The sequence below is a fragment of the Hippoglossus hippoglossus genome, chromosome 9 (assembly GCF_009819705.1).
Source record: "Hippoglossus hippoglossus isolate fHipHip1 chromosome 9, fHipHip1.pri, whole genome shotgun sequence".
Classification (NCBI taxonomy): domain Eukaryota; kingdom Metazoa; phylum Chordata; class Actinopteri; order Pleuronectiformes; family Pleuronectidae; genus Hippoglossus; species Hippoglossus hippoglossus.
In genome coordinates, this window is record NC_047159.1 from 8,535,534 (window position 1) to 8,555,373 (window position 19,840).

General features: G+C 43.9%; 1 protein-coding gene across 3 annotated transcripts in view; it reads left to right on the plus strand.

Annotated features, from left to right (window-relative positions):
- The first annotated feature begins 934 nt into the window (after positions 1-934).
- Positions 935-19,840, plus strand: part of sema6a (sema domain, transmembrane domain (TM), and cytoplasmic domain, (semaphorin) 6A) — a 108,258-nt gene continuing 89,352 nt past the window's right edge. For 2 of the 3 annotated variants that reach the window (XR_004614885.1, XM_034595066.1), the window contains exon 1: positions 935-1,356. The gene's annotated coding sequence lies outside the window, so the exon portion shown is untranslated. The remainder of the gene's footprint in view (positions 1,357-19,840) is intronic. The other variant, XM_034595067.1, reaches the window with a different exon arrangement.

The window sequence follows — 19,840 nt, forward strand, 5'->3', positions numbered from 1 at the left end:
ATGGTCTTGAACCATAGTCTCATAACTACAGAAAGACAGACAGACACACACACACACAAACACACACACACACTGTTTTCACAGGTGGCGTGTTGTAAGCCCAAAGCCTCAGATATATTAATGTTCCTCTGGAGATTTACTGCACATTCATACACTATCCAGGTTAGATGTCCACACAGGTATTTACGCTCTACAACACAATATGTATTTGTATCTGAGAGCATGTGTAAGTAGTTATGTTTGTGTTTTGTAGCCGGCCTGCAGTTTGCAATCTGACAAATTTGGCTTGACAGAGAAAGAGATTATATGTGGAGCATGTGCCTGACCTCAGATTGTTGCCTTTAATGTACCGTGAATTTTAACAACAACTTTTTTTAAACTTTATCTTCCGATGAGATCAGAGCCAAATAAAGTCAGGGCCCATTTGCAAAAACACAGTGACTATATAAAAGTGTTTTTGTGTTTAGCGTGCGTACACGCGCGTGCCAGGGAGGACCACCAGGGAAGGAAGGGCGGTCCTGAGTTAGGAGACAGGAGACAGGAGCCAGGAGGCAGGACAGGCTTTGAACCTGATCATAGACTGGGCGCACAAAAGACGCACCAAGTGGAGGATAACGCGGGTGGCATGAAGGAGGACCCGCGTCTTTATTGTGTCCTGCAAATCACCCCTGACAGTTTTCCATGACACAGAGCCAGCAGACCAGCTAGAAAACGCCACTTCATTTAATCTTTTTTTTTTCTCAAATAACCTCTTCTGTCTTGTTTTTCCTATATTCTCTTTTTTAAAAAGCTATTAATATCACACAGGCTTTCTCCTCCGCCAAAGCGCATTCTTATGAAATGCCGCTGCGTAAAAATAGAAATACAGTTGGCCATAACTGGCACCCATTGACACAATAGCTCCCGTTCCAGAGACGAAGCTCCTCCCTGTGTGTGTGTGTGTGTAGCGGGTGGGTGACAGCTGGGCTCGCTGCGCTCCGCTCCAGTCTGGTAAGGAGCTTCATCTCCAAATAGGATGACCGTCGGCTTTTGTGGAAGGTACTGCGCTCGTGCTCCGTAGCTAGTTCTGGGACACCCGGGTTTTGCTTCCGTCCGTTCAGCTCACACCTTGGGTTGCAGAAACGCCAGAAACGTTCGGGGGGGGTTATTTCTTCTCTAGTGTGGATTTCCGATGGATATTCCGATCTGAAGAGGTGTGATTTTGAGCGCGGCATGTAACAGAAAGAGGCGCAGGAGAAAAGTAGCGCTCGTATTGTTGTTGTGAATCGTCTGAACTGCTTTAAACAGCCGCGTCTCATGGATTACTAAAGGACAGAGCATCTACTATACCGAGGTGGATCCATTCATGAGCTGAAGGTAAGATTTCTTTGTTTATTTCAAACTTCACGTGCGCTCGGAGCGTCTTTCTCCTGAGCCCCGGAGGCTCGTTTTCTGCCGGGCGACAAGTGCACACGCGGCACAGGATTACTCCATCCGCTCAGGGCGATTTCGCGTATATATATATATATATAAATAAAAAGCATTTTATACTGAAATTAAGTTATAAAGAAAATCAGGAAGTGCCTGTTTTATTCAAATGAGAACTGCGATGCTTTCTCTACTAGACAAACACCTTCTGTCGATGTAAACAGAACCACATTTCCGTGCGTAATCCCTTTTATGGTGTTTACGCATAAGGATTAAAGAAGTGTCAGTCTCAGAGGAGCTATGGCTGCTCACACCGAGCCCAGACTCAAGCAAGAACAATGTCCGGATCAGTCATTAGCAGGTACATGGACGGAGAATAAGAAATGTGCTTGTGGGAACTTGACCGACTGTTGTCCTCCTTCTAACGGTGCGTTTTTTCCCACCCAACCTCGCTGACCCTGAACGTGTTATTAAAAAAACTACTGACACAAAACAAACAGTTTTAGATTTGAAATAAAACGAGAGAGTTTATATGAGCCCATAATAACATATCCATGCCTGATTTGTGATGGAAAACGCATAAACACAGAAGTGCTCGCTCCATTATTACAGTCCATGATGGGATTTTCATTTTGCCATTTATTTTCCCGACTGGAAATTCAGAATTAGAAAAGCAATTTACATTTAGACTCGTGTTGCCGAGTGTGTTCCCAATCTTTCTTTCAAGGAAATGAGGCTAGAAACTTCATGTGCATTCATTAGTTAATTTCACGTGCAGATTGGTGTTGGTCTTAACTGTTAGCTCTCTCGCTCTCTCTTCCTCTCTCTCTCTCACTTACACACACATGCATGCTCACACACTGGCCATACGGGTGCGTTCAGGGATTTCAAGAGAAGCAGAGTGGTCAATCTGGTCCCAAAAAAAGATCCAACAAAAATGTTTGTAATTCCGAGCAGGAGGCAAAATTGCGTCAGTCTCTGAAGTGGGATTTGACCATTAAATCAAGTGCTGCTGCTTTAACGAGCCGGGATGAGGAGATAGAGGCCTCACAAACCACATCCAGCCGCCGGACTGCCAACACCCAGTCAGTCATTCATTCAGTCACTTCTCCTCTCCTCTCCTCTCCTCTCCCAGTACACCCCCCCTCTCCCCTCGCTCCACCAGGCACTGGGGAAGGGAAGGCTGGGAAAAGGGATTCAGCAACTCTAAATGTAGGATTTAGATTAGGAAGCGTGTGCAAGGCTGGTGATAGAAATGGATGAATCTAAAGAGTATTGAAATGCCCACAGCAAAATGTGCCTCTCGTCAGCTGATTTTCAGCAGCAGCAGCACATGGTGTTTTGGAAACATGATTTTATTATCAAGCTTAACAAAATTAAAGGAAGAAAGAGGACTCACATCACTCCAGCTCTGAGAGGAGAGGGTGCTGTGATTCATGTTTTCCCTGAAATCACTGGAAATGTTGCATGTTGCATGTTTTTTTTTTTCATTTTGTCATTATACATACTGTGCTGGGGATTAGACATGATGTTGAATGTGAAATAGTATAATGTTTTAGCTCTGCTCCTCCTACAACATTAGCCTCGAGGCATTCAAATGTCCTGGAGGCATTTTTTTGAGATGCTGCATGGGCTGACCCCCCCCCCCCCATGCTGTTTCATAAAGGCTACAACACCACAAACCAGAGCGCTAATCCTGGCTTTTGAAAAAAAAAAAAAAACACTTTATACATTGACATGTCATGATGCTGATGCAGACATGAATTACAGCATGATTTACCTTTGTGACAGAAGCCTGCCGCTTCTCTCTTCCTGGGGAGGCAGAACAGAGCAGAGCGACCAGAGTTGTTACTTGTATTTGGAGCAATGCTCTGCGGAGCGTTTGATCCGCCGATCCCCCAACAATAGCGATGGGGATGGCATTGTGTGTGACTGATGTGAATTTGTCACACTGTATGTGTGTGTGTGTGTGTGTGTGTGTGAGAGAGAGAGAGAGAGAGAGAGAGAGAGAGAGAGAGAGAGAGAGAGAGAGAGAGAGAGAGAGAGAGAGAGAGAGATAGGGACAGAGAGAGAGAGGGACAGAGAGAGTTAGTATTTACCTTTTGCCGTACAAATGCAGATGCAGCCTGAGTATAGTCAGCTTGAATAATTGATAAATGGCTTTGTTCCTATTCAAATGAATTGCCCCTCTACTCTAAACAACGAGACAGGTCAGCTGCTGTTAACCACTGCTCCTCATTCAGCCAGTGTCAATACCCTGCATTCAATAGTGTTTGTATTTATGCATAATGCATATTTCATAAAAGCCATGTTTTATTGATGCACGTCCTTGGTGTGTGGGCTGGTGTTTTTTTTAATTTTAATTAGAGTGTGAGAAAGCATCAAACCCCTCTCACTCATCTGCATGTGATTTATTGATGCTTAACCCATTTTCCAGTTTTCACATCTTTACTAAATTGCCGCTGCTCCAATTACACTGCCTTAACGCTAAATCTGCTCGAGCGGTGGAACATTAAAAACACATAATCGTGAGCTTGATTGTGTGTTTTAGCACATTTTGTTTTCCGGGATACAGGTCAGCATAATCAGAGACGCTTGCGCTGAAATGAAACTGTCCATCACAGATGTGAGCGTTTGCAAATTTTTCTTAAGTTGCGATTCATCTGCCGAAAGAAGTAAAAAAAAAAACGGAAGATGTTGTTAACTGCTAATAAATTACACAACTTCTCCTCCTTGTAAACGCTTCTGCACTTTTCCTCTGCTGCTCCATCGCTCTCATTTTATTTGGTTTCCGATTTCCTTGACCCCCTGAAGTTGAACTCATTATTTGATAAACGCCTTAAATTTGATCTAAGAGAACACACTGAATAATATGCAGGTGGAGAGATGATGGCTGCAGACCTGTATCTCAATCTCATCTATTGCCTTCGTTGATATATATTTAGTTTTCTAAAAAGGCAGCAGTTTATTTGCTTCAAACTGGAACATATCGCCCACTCTTTATAGGCGATGATAAATGATGTTCACTGTACTGTAGGGATTTAATATATCTCACTGAGCAGTATGGTCAAGTGTGCTATATATTCACAGCATGGCTCATTGAAAATGTAATCTCTTGCTTGAGCGTGTTGGTCCATGATCTCGCTCTCGGTCTTTCACACACACACACACACATGCGTGGATCCATGGCGTTCCAGTTTCCACGTTTCATTGTGTTGTTGGAGCTGGCTGCTGTCTCCCACTTAGCCTTAACCCTTCCGGCTCCCTAGAAATGACTCTCCATCGCATGCACAGAATTAACCGTCCATGTGTTAAACATTCTTCATACTCATTACATTAGCATAATTGATTGAGAGTGTTTTGTGTGCCAAGAACGCCAGAGGCATGAAGGACCAAGCAAAGGGCTTATTTTGGTCCGGGCGCCGCAAGTCAGCGGCAGAATTGGCTGAGGGTCTGTTGATGCTTTTGGTCCTTGGCAAAGCTTTGTTGTTAGAAATCAAGTGAATTAGAAAGTGATAGCCAGCCCATCAAGGAGCAGGTTGTTGAGGAGCCAAACTTTGTCAAATGCTTGCCAATTGAGAGCTCATCGAGAGAAACATTTTAAATCAGCTTATAACATCTGTCTACTCCTCATGCAAAATTTGTATTTTAAATACTTAGTATATGCGACATTAACATGCAGTAATACCTCTGTCCAGGCTGACTGTGGCTGCCTGTTATTACTCAAATGGAAGGGAAATGCATTTGCAGGGATAATCCAAAAGCTGCAGGACTTTGTGTGATTGCCTCGGAGATGGATGAATGACTGGAAAAGTCTTGTACTGCAGATCAGATGATGTAAATTGTGGTACAAAGCATAAAAATATAATGTCCCAGTTCCCGTCCTGCTGTTGGGCTTTTACAGGTAAGAGCAGCCAGCTGTGAGTCATGGAGACAGCCACAGGCTGATAAGACTCATTAGGGCCACATCCGCTACCATGGTAATTTGTGTGGTTACTTGTGCTTGTTGTGTGTCATGTGGCCGTTAAGCATCAGGAAAACTCTGCCACCTCTTTGTTTGCCCCTGTAGCGTTAACTCTGCCTTTAATACAGTGTTTATGTGTCTCTGTGAGGTGTGTACCAAGGAAACCACTAATGGTGGTCCATGTGTGTGAGTGTGTGTGTATGTTTTTTGATAAGATGGGGGGGGGGGGGGGGGGGGGGTCATGAGTGCGTACTCAGTGTGTGCTCCCTGTGACTGTGCGTGCAGGTTGCCTGCATGGTGTTGTTCAAGTGCATCTGTCCCTCCTCCCCAGGCCCCAGCGATTGGCACTGCATCTCTCATCTATTAATCATAGAGAGCGCTTTCTCTCTCATTCCGTTGCCATAGTTTCAGGACCTGAGACAGTGTTGGGGTGTCTGGCTGCTTAGAGAGAGAGAAAGGAAAGGAAAGGAAAGGAAAGAGGTGTGACTCTGTAGGAAAGGAGGAAATGATATAGGCTAAACAGCGTAGCGAGGGGAAGGCAGAACAATTGAAACGGAGCAGAGGAGGAAAGAAGGGAAGTGATTGAAAGAGCGATGGTGGGCTAACACACTGAGCTCGTCCGCAACATGGACGAGTGTGCGTCGAGAACCAAAATTGATTTTTATTTCAGTGGTGAACCCCGCTATCTCCCTCTGTGCATGCATCTTTTCACTTTCTCTTAAACTGCTCTCTCGTTCCTGAAGAGAGCAGAAGAGGATTTTCACAGTAGGCATCATCTTGTGAATAGCGTGGTCACGGGGCCGGTGCATCTCCTGTGTGTTACAGTACATTGAATGGCTGTTATTTCACCTTGCTTTACAATGGAAAAACCTTCCAATGCACTGAGATAGAAGATGGGCCAGGGCCTCCTGTTTCATGCTCAGTTGGATGTTTTGATGGTAAATCATGCTGAATTCATGTGTTATTCAATGCTTGATAGCTATGGAAATTGACTATGGAAATGTCCGAGGCAGGGAAAACCTTCTGCTATCAAACCCTGTCTCTCCATCTCCGTGTCTTTGCATTTATCTTTCTGTCTTTCGCTCTTTTTTTCTCCTTTCCTTTCCCACTTTCTTTCTCTCTACCTCCCTCCACATTTAGATTCGCTCCCCTCGGTGCAGAAGGAACACTCAACATGCGCCGTTACTTCCAGAGAAGCAGTTCTTGTTTTGGCTTTAGGCTTTGCAGCTCCCATATGACCTCATAATCTCATTTGGGCCTTTTAATGGCTAACCATGCACTAATGTGGTGGTTGTATTATCGCCTTGTCTCATCACATCATACCCTGCTTGTGAGCATTTCCAATGGGAGCTTTTGGAGAGTAGGCTACCGGCAGCACTGTAATCATGGGATTTTCAGCACACACAACTACCTTTCACTCAAATGCATGAACACAATTACACAAAAAACTCACTAATACGCACACAAGAGACACATGTAAGTACACACTTGAGAGGAAGAGGAATAGAGAAAGCTTGTTCATTGTTACAGCGGCGCACAGAGTGAGCGCCAATGGGCATAGGACCAAGAATACCTGATTGTAGACACTGTCATTCTCCATGTATGGACCTTCTGCAGGGGAATCACCATTAAGGGACAGGAGGACAAAGGAAGCAGTGAGAGGGTGCGTTTGCTCTTTGTGCTGCGATGGCACTGAGGTGCTTTTGGCCCTTTGAAGTGATGGGATTGCAGGTGACATCATAGCGGTGGCATTCTCAGGTGCAGCAGGTAAATTGATCCAGGTGGGGGAAGGGGTAAAGGTGTTTCAATGCTCCTGAGTATCTGTGGAAGCAGGCATGCATGGCTCCGTGTGTGTGTGGACATACGTGTGTGTGTGTGTGCATCAGTCATCAAAGCAGAGGAAAGCCAGTGTGTAAGGTGATCTGTATGCTCATGGCAGAGCAGCAGTCGTACCCTCCCAGAGGCTATAAGCCTCGCTGAATGTGGAACAAGCCGCTTCTTCTTCCAAAGCCCCACTGCTGGTTTCCGAACGCGTGCCAAACTAGACAGATTTAGTTTATTATAAATGTTTCTGGGTTTCCCTCACAGCAACACTTCTGGATAAATGATCTGTCAGCGGTGATATAGTTTCACTCAACGACACATCGCTTTCTAATCTCGGGATGCAAACATTTATTAGCCAGCCCCGGAACCTTGCCGGCACGAGCTCGGCTCAAACAAGCATCGACGGATATCCTAGACAGCAGGTAATTTGTAACAACCGTCCCCGGCTCATCTGACACACTGATGATGATGATAGATTGCTGCAATTGGCCCTGGGTGAATATTAATTATTTCCAGGTGACTGGTAAATCCTTACAATGACCTGTAGTTATTCTGACGCATAAACATGAAACGTAATAAGGAAAGATTTTTCAGCCAAAGGAAAGCAATTAAAAGAATTTAGATAAGATGATCAAGCTGAAACCAATTAATATCTGAAAACCTCAAACAAGCAATATTATTTTAGAATAAATTCACAATGGTTATTAGGGGGAATAGATAAATAAAGGCGACTTGTGTTTCAGGGTTGGAAACAGTGTTGAGAAATCAGTCCTCTCCCGGTCACAGTGGCTGGCAGACTACAAGTGATTCCCCTGAGGGTCCTCTATTTCACAATCCAATCAGGCAGGACTCAGAACAATATTACCCCTGTGTGTGTGTGTACATTTATTATATAGCTAATGAACAAATTGCAGCCATGTGGCATAGCCTGGTGGCGTTGCTGGTGAAAATAGAAACACACACACACACAGACTCACACACCACATGCACAGCCACCGTCTTCCCCCTTTTCACCACAATACACACAGATGCACACACACACGCCCTAACCACAAGGCCCCCAGTGTTCTTGGCCCGTCTGACCATCAGCTCATGCGGAGCGCTGGGCTGGGAGTACTTATCATCACTCTGCTGAGAGGAGGCCTCACAAAGGCCCACTCACATCACACACACACACACACACACACACACACACACACACACACACACACACACACACACGCACGCACACTGCTCAGGCTGCTGGATTGATTAAATGTATGGTGTGACAGCAGCCTGAGCGGACACTAGGAGGAAGAAGAAAGCGTGATGGGCAAATGGAGACTAGCAGGAGCAGGTAGACAGGTAGTAGATAAGTGACCCTTTCTCTAATGAAATACATTTTAATACATTTTACTTGCTTTGCCAGATACAGTACCTAAGTTATGTTTCCTCACAACCCAGGAAAGATAAAAATCCATTTTTTCTTCTGCACAGAAACCAAAGGAAGGTGGTCAATGTGACTGTTGGACTTTGGTCTAATTAAATACTTGGTTGTGAGGCGGGATTTGTGAAGTACTGCAGCCAGCCACCAGGTGGCGATCAAGACGCTTTGGCTTCACCTTTGGTCGTCATGTTGTCCATCTTGTTTATGGTCTGATGCCACAAGTCGCTATTTAGATAAGAACACACTTTATGCCAAAACAAAGTTGCATGAACATAGCTATAAAAAAAAGTCTTGGTAATAAATGAGAAGTTCAGTACCACTCTGATGTCTGTATGATGAAATATGAAGTCACAGCTAGTAGCTATCTTAGCTCAGACTGCAAATAGCCTGTGGAGGTGCTGCTTGCCTGATTTTGTAACTAGCTGTTTCCTCTGTTTCCTGTTTTAATGCTAAGCTAACCAGCTGCTGTTGGGGGTTTCATATTTAGTGTACAAACAAAGAATTATATCAATCTTCTCATCTACCTCTATCGTCAAAGATTTTTATATTTCCCTAAATGACTATTCTTTTAATTGGACCTGAGCTGACAATATGCAGATAGATAGACAGTTTGTAGATATCAGTATGTTTCTTACTATATATTCATGAATGCAAATTTGTGAAAATTGAATCGAATCGTCAAGAAAAAAGGAAACAGATAGATTGTGATGGAAATATCCAGAGGAACGCTCAGACTCACAGAGGTAACTGGGATATTTAAGTGGACAGGGAGAGAGAGGAATCAAAAAGAGGCCGGGGAGGCTGGCAGCGAGGTTTCGAGGCACAAGCTGAAAAACAAAAACTCCACACGACTTTTCAAAATTATTCCTTGAGAAAAAGAAATAAAATTTCACCTTGCCCCCCCACTCAAGCCCCTTTAATCTGGACAAAAGATGCTCTGTATGTGGGCAGGTAATCAGGCTCACGGGTTGATAGGCTGTAAGACAGACAAGCTGTGAGGCAGGAAAAGAGAAGTTGCGCCTTGCATGATAATGTACTCATTCACTGCCTGCTCTGATAATGTTCACAGCAGGCTCGGATTGATTCATTCATCACAGTCCACTGAGGGCCTTTTTACGTCATTTGTTACAAAGCCCCTTTGCTTTTTCTCAACCTGTTAATTTGATCTTTTTGCTAACTGGATTATTCAGGAGGTGTGTGAGGTTATATTTATGAATCTGAGATATTTGTGTATGCACGCGCTCCTGTATACATCGGTATATGTGCAGAATTCTGCAATGAGGCTTATTTTGGTCTTGCTGTAGTTTGGTTTGATTAGGCAGCTCAGGAGGTGAATACTGAAACGCAGCATCTTTTGATCTACTCCCATCCTCAACTCCTGTGGGACCATCTCATCTGTTTCACTGAACAACTTCTCTGTACTTGTTGTATTCGGGGATTGGTTTAATTTAATACAAATAACCAACAAATCCTCTGTTTATAGATCCCGGTATTATAGAGCAATTGAACCAGTCCTTATTAAATTGAGTTTGCAGTTTGATCGATGTGGCTATGTGCCCAGCTCCTCAGCCGAAGGGCTCATGAGTTCAAACTGGTTAGACGTCATAACAGAGAATGCTTCTGGGTTTTTTTCCCGGGCGAGGTTATTAAAACATGTGTTTTCCCCCAATATCAAACCCTGTTTGACTCAAGGCTTAAAGCTGCTGCTCTCACATGTTCGACAGGTAGGAAAAACAGAATATGGCCAATTAGTCTCCCTTCGTTTAGTTTCTCTCCTCTTCCGTGTCTTTCTTTATCCTCCTCAGCGGGTACACGTGGTGCTTTCAGTAATGCTAGCTAGTCTAGTAATGCTAGCCTGGTAACTAGATAGGAACACAGGATGGCAGGTAAGACTATCTAGACCCTTGAGCTGTTTTAATCATTTACATGGTATAGCTTCTTATTGTCATGGTTACCAAGGAGGCATTGTTTTCATCTGCGTTTGTTTGTTCATGAGCATGAACACGCAAAAATTACTGGATGGATTACGAACAAAACTTGGTGGAAGGATGTGATATGAGTCTGTGAAGAACTCATTAATTTTTGTGGGAATCCGAATCAGGGCACAAATCCAGGCCTTGTTTTTCACACTTTCTTTAACATTAAGACATTTTTGGCCTCTATTACCAGTTTTTCACAGAATAATTCATTGGATCTTGATGAAAAACTATCAGGCATATTTACGAGACTGATATCTATGAGTGTGTGCAATTTGGTGCAGTTTGATTCCAATTTATTTGTTTTTAACTTATATCCATATCATGAGATCATTGTTCCAGGTTATCGGCTGTTTTTGAACTCTTTCATCTGGGGAATTAGAAGACCACAAGCATTGGATCATAATTTTTGTAGTTCTCCTTCAGTTATTGGAGAGAGTGGTGTTGCGGTTGCCTGTGGCTCCACTACCTGGCATTTACTTTGGGTTCACGCCGCAAAGTTACAGTATGTTACATCACCACACACTACAACAAAGAAATCAGAGGGCAAGAAGAGGGAGGTGGGCTGAGTCTTTCGGAGGTGCAGCTCTGACCTAGATTAGATTGGGAGTTTGGGGTGTTGGGTTGATCCTGTGGTGTTGGGCCTATTGTTGTCGTTGTCGACTTTGATGTTCATCCCTCCCCCTGTGCTGCGGTGGGCTTGCTCGCTCCTATGAGGTGCAGTCATCCAGGGCCAGCTGAATTCCCTCTAGCTGACTTGCTTGATTGTTGCACACTCTATCTAGTGCAAACAGGTTTTCATGCAGCCACCCGATAAGATGGGACATGGTGGTGTGTTCTCGCTGGCGCCACCGCAGCAGTCATTTGTTTCACACATTAACAGGTGAAGGACTTAGTGTGTTTGTCTATGTGTGTGTGTGTGTGTGTGTGTGTGCGATTCAGGCTGTCTGGCTGTGTGACCCAGACTTCAGTGAACAGTCACAGATAACACAGGCTACTCCAATAAAGATATGTCATCACAACACTGTGAAGAATGAGGATACGATTACTTATCTTTGTATTGTTTGCACACAAGCATGAACAAACAACCATAAATACATGAAGTCAATAGAGGAAGCTAATAAACCTGTGACAGCTGAGTAATTGAGGTTTGACTTATTTTAAATAACTTTAATTTAGCTACATAACTGGGGTTTTGCTTTTTATGGCGATCGTTTTCTTACAGCCTCTAGTGGCACATGCTGATCATGACTTTGCAGAACAGTTGTTCAGGCTTAGGAAGGAATACGAAAAGCTGTTTTTAAAAGAATCGCCATTTTAGCACCATGGCATTCAAATTTCACAGAAGCTGTAGTGTAACCCACTCACAGTTCACCAGTTCTTCATTACTTCTGGACCATGAGATATGCTGATGGGCAGACCACTGTGCGGGCTTCTTTTCATTTCCATTTTCCATCCGCGTCTCAGACCTGTCTCTATACGAAGCAGCGTACATGGCCTCAATTACCTTGGGAGGTCGTATTTCTTACCTCCGCCACTTGCATAATAAGGCGTGACTTTCTATTTGAGTGCACTCATTGCCTGTCCCACCCTGGAGGCAGATAGTTATTCCTTAATCACGGTGATTTCCATGCTTGTAACACCGGGCTAATTACTATAGTAAATACTGCCTCAGTTGTGAATATAGCATCGACTGAATGGAGGGGGGAGAGCACAGGGGACAGGCATTTAATGAATTGATTGTTATTTGGAATTCCTTTGTAAATGATAGCAGTCAATCTGACATAATGGAGGCGGAGCTGAGGTATTTCCATCCAGAGAACGAGCAGATTTTTACTCTGGATGAATCAGAGTTAATATGTTGGTGAAGTGTCCAAACCTTTAGGTAGGATGTGCTGACAGCGCTTCAGTTCAAATCCTCCCATTCTTTTTTTATGACTCTTCTGAGTAATTTCTCATCCACTTTTCATCCTTAATTCCTTGTGCCACTATATTGAGATTAAATAAAGATTGTGGTTGGGGGAGATATCGATTCTAGTGGCTAGATTGCTAGACAATTCTCAAGAGCTTTTTATAGCCATTAGCAATGGTTATTCATTCCCTGGGATGCGTTGTATTACATCTAAGGAGGGCGTAGGAGCGGATGGTGAGATTGTAATCAATAGAGGCATTAAGACTGTTTTTGTCCTGCGTGTTTCCTCTTCTCACAAATGGCCGCTGCTATGACGGAATGTCCCCCATCATGTGTTTGTACAGCGATGTCTCTCTAGTAAAAATATTTTTTTTATGTCAAGTTTTTGTGTCAATGACACTTTGAGGTTGGAAAATAAAGAATAAACAAGCAATGGTTCAAGTATCATCATCATATGAAGTGGTCATAAAAGTGCAGTAGCAGAAGCAGAGCGGGAGGGTTTGTCATAGAAACAGCTTGCGCTCCACAACGGGCCTGCCATATGCCTGAAGTAAGCAGAGCTAAAAGGAGATATAATTCACAGTGGGACGTAACGAGGAGCTGGACACAGAGAAAAGGGGGGAACCCAACAAGTGGAGAGGCTTTGGTTACCCTTTTAACTGATAGCTATCTCTCAAATGGACAGAGAGACGAGCGCACCTGTATCGCGGCCATTTGTATAAGAGGACAAATGGTGTATTTTATTACCTGGCGGATGATGGAACTTTATCCACCGCTGAGCGGTTTTATGAGGCTGGAGTTTGATGAACAAATATGAGCGAGAGATAACAAGCTTTAGACAAGCTTTTATGACATTGTGACGGTTGGCTGGAAATTTGAGATGATACAAAAGTACACACCCACACACTCATGCATATACACACACACTGGCACACAAGAATGTGCGCCTCAGAGAGTGTATATCATAGATATAGCCTCTCAGTGTCATGCAAACATCCACAGCCACTCAGCAACACTCATTGCCTCGGGGTGAAGACGCGCTATATGCTGTGGGCTGGGTTGCGTGTGCTGGTATCTACTATCAGGGTTTTGGGCTGGGTTCCTTGTATCATGTGTCCGTAGGCTGGACATGTGCTGGGAGTCAGATGACCCCGTGGTCGGTCTGATCCGTGAGAAGCCTGATTCTTTCCCTCTGGTTGTCTTTGTGTTGCTGGCGTCAGATGTTTTGTGTTTCAATTAAAGGATGAGAAAGTCAGGTGAGACGCACGGACTAGCAGTGAAACAGTTAATGGATTAATCAATTAGTTGATTGCCAGTAAATCGATCAACTGCTATTTTGGTGATCAATTTAGCAAAAATGTAAGTAAGCAAACATTTGTTGGTTCCAGCTCCTCATTTGGGACGGTGTGATGCTTCTCTTCTTCATTTACGGTGGTGAACTGAATACCTTTGCTGTGATAAGACAAAAATATTTAAATACGTTATCTTGGGCTCATTTTTCACTACATTTCTGACATTTCATAGATAAAAATGATGAATGTGTTAATTAAAAAACAATCTGTTGATTAATCGGTAATGAAATAATCATTATTTGCAGCTCTGCTAATGACACAATTTCATTAATGTGATGCACGGGTGGTAGATACAGTGAGATGTTCAGTTACTTAGTTTCTCTGAATGAGCCCAAAACAACAAAGCTCAAATCAATCCATATAAAATGCAGGTCCTTAAAAAATTACAAATTCGTATATATATGACTTGATGTAAAATAACACACAGAGACAGACGATTTGAACCTTTTTGCCCCCCCATAGTGCAACAGTGGCATCTAAAATCTAATCAGTCTAATGTTCCATCACAGAGAGACGAGTAAACATCACACGTTCTACTAAAACAGATTTCTCTGGTTTGATGGTTTTTGGCACCGTCATTCTCTACAGCTCAACTGGGAGCCATAAACAAAGAGGTATTTGTTAATATTCCTGCATCATATACAATTCACACCATCTAATTTGTCCAATTGCTTCCAGTTACAATATGTCACCGAAATCGTATATTAAAATGAGGCCAAATGAAGTCGAGTCTGAGTCATGTTTTCAAACAGCACGACCACTTTCTCAATTACAGATTTTGTCAGTTTGGTGAATAGAGCGTTTCTCTCCCTCGCTGGGATCTGATGAAAAGAAATGTCACAATTAGCACAGGTAGATGTGATCGCAAGGTGCCGGCTGTGTTTCCTGTATTGAAAACACATTAAGGAGAACAAGACTCGTCATTGAGCATTCAATCAAACCTGTGTGATTGGGTTTCTGCCCACCCACCCTGCAGGCCAAGGGATGTAATATATAGGGGTGGATCACAAAGAGCCATTCAACTGGACTTCCTTCCCCCAAACGGATTCAATGTATAGATAACACAAACAATCTTCATATGATATTTCCCCCTTTGTTTTTTGAATGTGCAGAGATGCAAAGAAACAGCATTCGGTCAAAAGCTAATTTGTCCCCTCAGGTCATATTTCTGACATTTTCCCCTTGCGCACATACAGATAAGAGTAACATCTTTGTTTATAAGTAATTATCGCTGTGCTGTATCTGAACGATGCAGTTACGTTTCCGTCTGTTGATCAGATCTGTGTTTCTGTTGCTGTCTCAGTCCGTTTCTTCAGTATGGTGTTCAGTATGCTCCTCTGTATGGTGCCTCCTGCTAATTAAACCGTTTTCTATTTACGCTCCACAGACCTGTTGTCAGAACCACGTCAGGTCATATGCATAAAGAGGATGTTTCTAAGGGACGGTCCGACCTCTGCTCTTTAGAAAAGCGAGTGGAAAAGTTTTTCATAAACAGAACAAAATGCAATCACACCTGTTTTACACCGAAGATGAGTTTTTTTTTAAAACGCATGTAAACCAGCTAAAAAATTGAAATACCGATCGCATCCATTCCCGTCGTAGACAAAAATGTTAGCCCGTGTTAGTTTTTGTCTGCTCCAGTCTGCAATCTGCAGTCAACATGAATTCAAATGAAAATGTTGGAAGGTTATTTTAAAAAAGAAAAAAATGCGAAAGAAGTACTTGCTCTCATCCTTTATAAAGATTTCAGTTGTTGACACACTGTACCGGGCTGTAGATTCGGAGTGTGTCTGTGAGGAGGAGGTGGATGAGGAGGAGAGAAGAGAAATAGATCTACCTTTGGTGGAGGTTGGCCTCTCAAGTGCACAGTGTGGTGCTCTTGTAGTTGAAAATGTGGGCATATTTCTGTGCGAACATGTGTGCAAGTGTGTGTACATCAAAGTTTTTGTTTTATGTGTTTCCTCTGTACTTATGCCTTCCCTGCAGTGAGCTTGTGTGTACTTAGGTGTGCACGAGCGAGCGCTGTTGCCGCTCTCTCTCGACCCCCTACGAAGTAAATATTGCAGCGCTGGGAAAGCAGAGCCCAGGCGGACCGGGGCCGGAGCTGCAGAGGCGAAGAAAAAGAGGAAAAAGGGTAGACAACCTGCACACAGACCCTTCTTTATACCCCATTAATAACACGGTTCCATGAAGGACAGCCTCAGGCCACAGAAGGTCTGTCAAGGTAGTTCATTGTGCGGTAGGAAGTGAGTTGTTCATATGGTAATAGCCGCTGGAGCGGTTTCCTTCAAAGCCCGTTTGTTTTAGTGAAAGTTGTAGTCACTCATTGAGGGGGACTGGATGGAATGTGACAGGGTGCACTGCTGTTTAGTTACTGTAGCTTAATTGACCCTGAGAAAGCCGAGCAAAGCCAGGGGGAGGAGGAGGACGAGGAGGACGAGGAGGAGGAGGGTTTGCGCGGCAGAGGGAAGTAGAGGAAGAGGTAGAGGGAGGGCGAGAGAAACAGGCAGAGGAGCGGGGGGCAAAAAAACGGAAAGGAGAAATTTATAGAGACGGAGAGAAAGAAGGAAAAGAGACGAAGCTTCATTATGGCAGAAGCAGCTTTCCACTGGAATCTGTTTATCTGTTTAGTCGACAGGAAAAAACTGTTATTGGTGGAAGCGCTGCACAATGAAGTCTCCTCAGCTAATGAGCCAACTTGTCCAGAATCATCATCTTTATAATTATTTACTTCATCTTTGTTTACGGTTCCATTTATGTTTTTTTCTATTTATGGCCTGCTGATCTGCTTTTTCATTTTTCTGGGTCAGAGTAAAAGCTGAGTCTTGTCTTTTGTCATTGAGATATGTTAACAAATACAGTCACACGATGTTGTAGATGTTGTTTCTGCAAATTACGGTTTTCTTCACCTACACGCTGCCATGGTTTTATCCACGGTGGAGTAGAGAACAGTGATTCTTATTGTCTCCTATTTGGCTGACAAACAGACGTCCATAATAATGAATACAGAAAATCCGGTGCCAAGAGATATACAAGTGCACAACAGTGCTGTCATTGTCGACAAAACCATTTAGAGAAAGCAGCCAGAGGAACCAGAAATGATGCACAAACAACGGAAAAATAGTTTCCAGTTGAAAACGTTGAGCCCACAAACGGTTTCCCCAAACGATCTGCCTCACCCCTGTGGTCTAAACATTGACGATGAGTTGAGCGGTGACCACATGACTTCAGCTCTACGTGTCAGGGACCTGGCTTGAATAAATCCATCCGACCATTAACCACAACGCTCATCCTACGAGGGGTCGTGAGCAGCCGGAGCTGATCCCAGCCGACAGCTTTTATGATTATTGAGTCATTGCACTTTTTCCTGTTAATAATGTACCCACTGAGATCGTGAGAGTTTTAATCTTATCTTTAACGTTTACTCAGGCTCGGCCGTGTCAGGATCCGCTCCCCTCATAGGAGGAGGCCTCGATAAAACTTTATTTGTCTGAGCTTCCACATTCAATGTCAGGCTGTTGTGAAGTGGACAGAGATGTTTGTGTGTGTGTGTAGGTTTACATGAGTGGGTGTCAGTCTGTCTGTGTGTCTGACATTCCCCTGAAGCCATTACTAGGTAGGTCTAATCTGACAGATATGATGGATGATGACACTCACGGCCACACATGTGCACATACAACACACACGCATGCACACACATGACGGGAGTGGGCTGCATCTCTACCTTTCAGCCCAGATTTTTTCACTCAAACACTTAAAAAGGACCTGGAAACAGGAGGAGTCAGAGTATGAAATCTTTCTCCTGTCTCCTCTCCACCCGGAGGCCATGAGCTAATCAAAAATGTAGAGACCTCTGCAGACCTTTGTCAGCCTCCCCATTATTTGGGTTAAAGCCGAGCTGCAATCAGGGAAGCTATTTTAAGGCGCTGGCTGCTGCTTGCCCTGTACTTCCTATATCTCTCAGTGGGAACACGGAGTCATTGATCTATTGCCTTGCAGCCCTCGTGCACCGCCCCCCCCCCCCCCCCCTACCCTTCCTTCTCAGTGAAAACCCACAAAGTCTCTACCCTGCAGCTTTCACCTTCACATGGCATAGCACTGATGCTGTGAGTAAATAAAATATCAGCGTGAAAGAAGGTTGAAAAAGCTTCATGTGACACCATCAGCCATCACTTCACAACAGCCTGCACCTCTTGAAGGTAGTTGCTGCTTAGTGTTTGTGGTGCACAGAGTCTGTGAATTATAGTTCATACATTTTAAACGTGGAGACCTCTGCTCCTCTGCGCAGTGTTTGGGAAGAGAAGACTATTCCTCAGGTATGTGAGCTGAAACAAAGAAGGAAAAAAATGCTGCCCGACTCTCCAGCAAAGCATTAAATAGCTCGGCTGAGCACGAGTGCTGATGATGAACAAAAAGCCCATGTGCCTCTCTGCGAGAGGAGATATTTTTCTGTTTCTATTCCGCTGTGCTGCTGCTACTCAGAGGGGAGATTTAGCCTGTTTTTTTTAATGTAATTACTTTTTGGAGTGGATCATTTAACTGACGAGTGACTGTGCACATTTCCTGTATTGGATAAACCTCTGCAGTGATTGGGATTTAAAGCAGTTTCTTTGGAAAATACAAAGTGAAATGACTCATTACATCCGGCTTGGATGAACAATTATTGATAAATGTCACAATCTCGCCCGACAGTGAGTTGTTTTTCTATATCTTTTGAGAAGAAATTTTACCAGGTATGAGGTCACCGTGCAAACCTCGACTGCTCCGGCTCGTCAGGACTCTGTGACATTGGGCCGTGCAGCACGAGAGAGGACTGTGGGAGAAAACCCTGTGTCTACAAATATCCCACATTCATCTTCCTGTCTCTTCTGTCTGAACTGCGTCTGTCTCTGTGACTGTTTGTCCTCCCTGGCATTATGTTCTCTAAGCTCTGCGGTCAGTCAAGAAGAGGTGATAGGAGAAAATGGCACGTTTAATCCCAGAGTATGTGTGTGTGTGTATTAGTGTGTGCGTGGGTGTGTATTAGTGTGTTTAGGGATTGTTAGTGCTGCTTGGAGCTTGTGCGCCTAATCTCTCATAGAAAAAAAAAGAGTCAATAGAATCTAACTGTTTTTCAAAGAGATAAGGAGACTTAAGAGATGTTTGAATGGTAGAATAGTTGAAAGGCGTCGGCTAAGTAATTCACATTAAATCCTCTTGAGTCGGAGTTGAGATGTAATGAGTCATGAAAGCATTTACCCAAACTGCAACTGGAGAGAAATGTTCCTTACTATACAAAATCTGTTATTCAAATGAATATCATCAGCCGGCTTTCAAATACACTTTTCTCTCCTCTTGAGTTAATCCAGCACCAAAGAGCAGCGGGGGAGGGGCTCGCCGGAGTCATAATGCAACTATTGAGTCATCTCGTCAGTGTGACATGTGCTTCGGTTCACCAGCGATCGGATTTGCTCGTTCGAAAAGGCCCCCCCCCCCCCCTGCAACTTCTCAATCACCGCTTTCGTTTACACAGTCGGTTCCTCCGTCTGAGGCTCCTGCTGCAGACTCTCCCGCTATGTCTTTGTTTGTTTTGGTAATGGATTCCAAGTTGCTATTGTTGCTTATGTCACTTGGTGATTGATGGGAAAAATTCACCTTCTCTTAACACCCCCCCCCCCCCTTTCCCTCCCCAAACCATCCTTGTATGGCTGCCACGATGGACACACAGCGAGAGAGAATAAGTTCCATCCTATCCTCCTGACAAAGTGACTCACTGGCGTCCGGGTGCTTTTTTTTGGACAAGCAGGCCGTGCCTTTAAATCAAGACGAAGCTCTTTCTGTAAACAAGGTTGAATCTGTGTGGCTATGACAGCGCAGCCTCCAAAGGAAAAGGCTGAGATTATATGCGTGGACGGTTTGGGGGTCCCTCTATTCATCGGTCATGTCACCCCATGGGGGAGGACTAATTGGTGGCCCCAAAGAGCCCCCTGTTTTGTACCC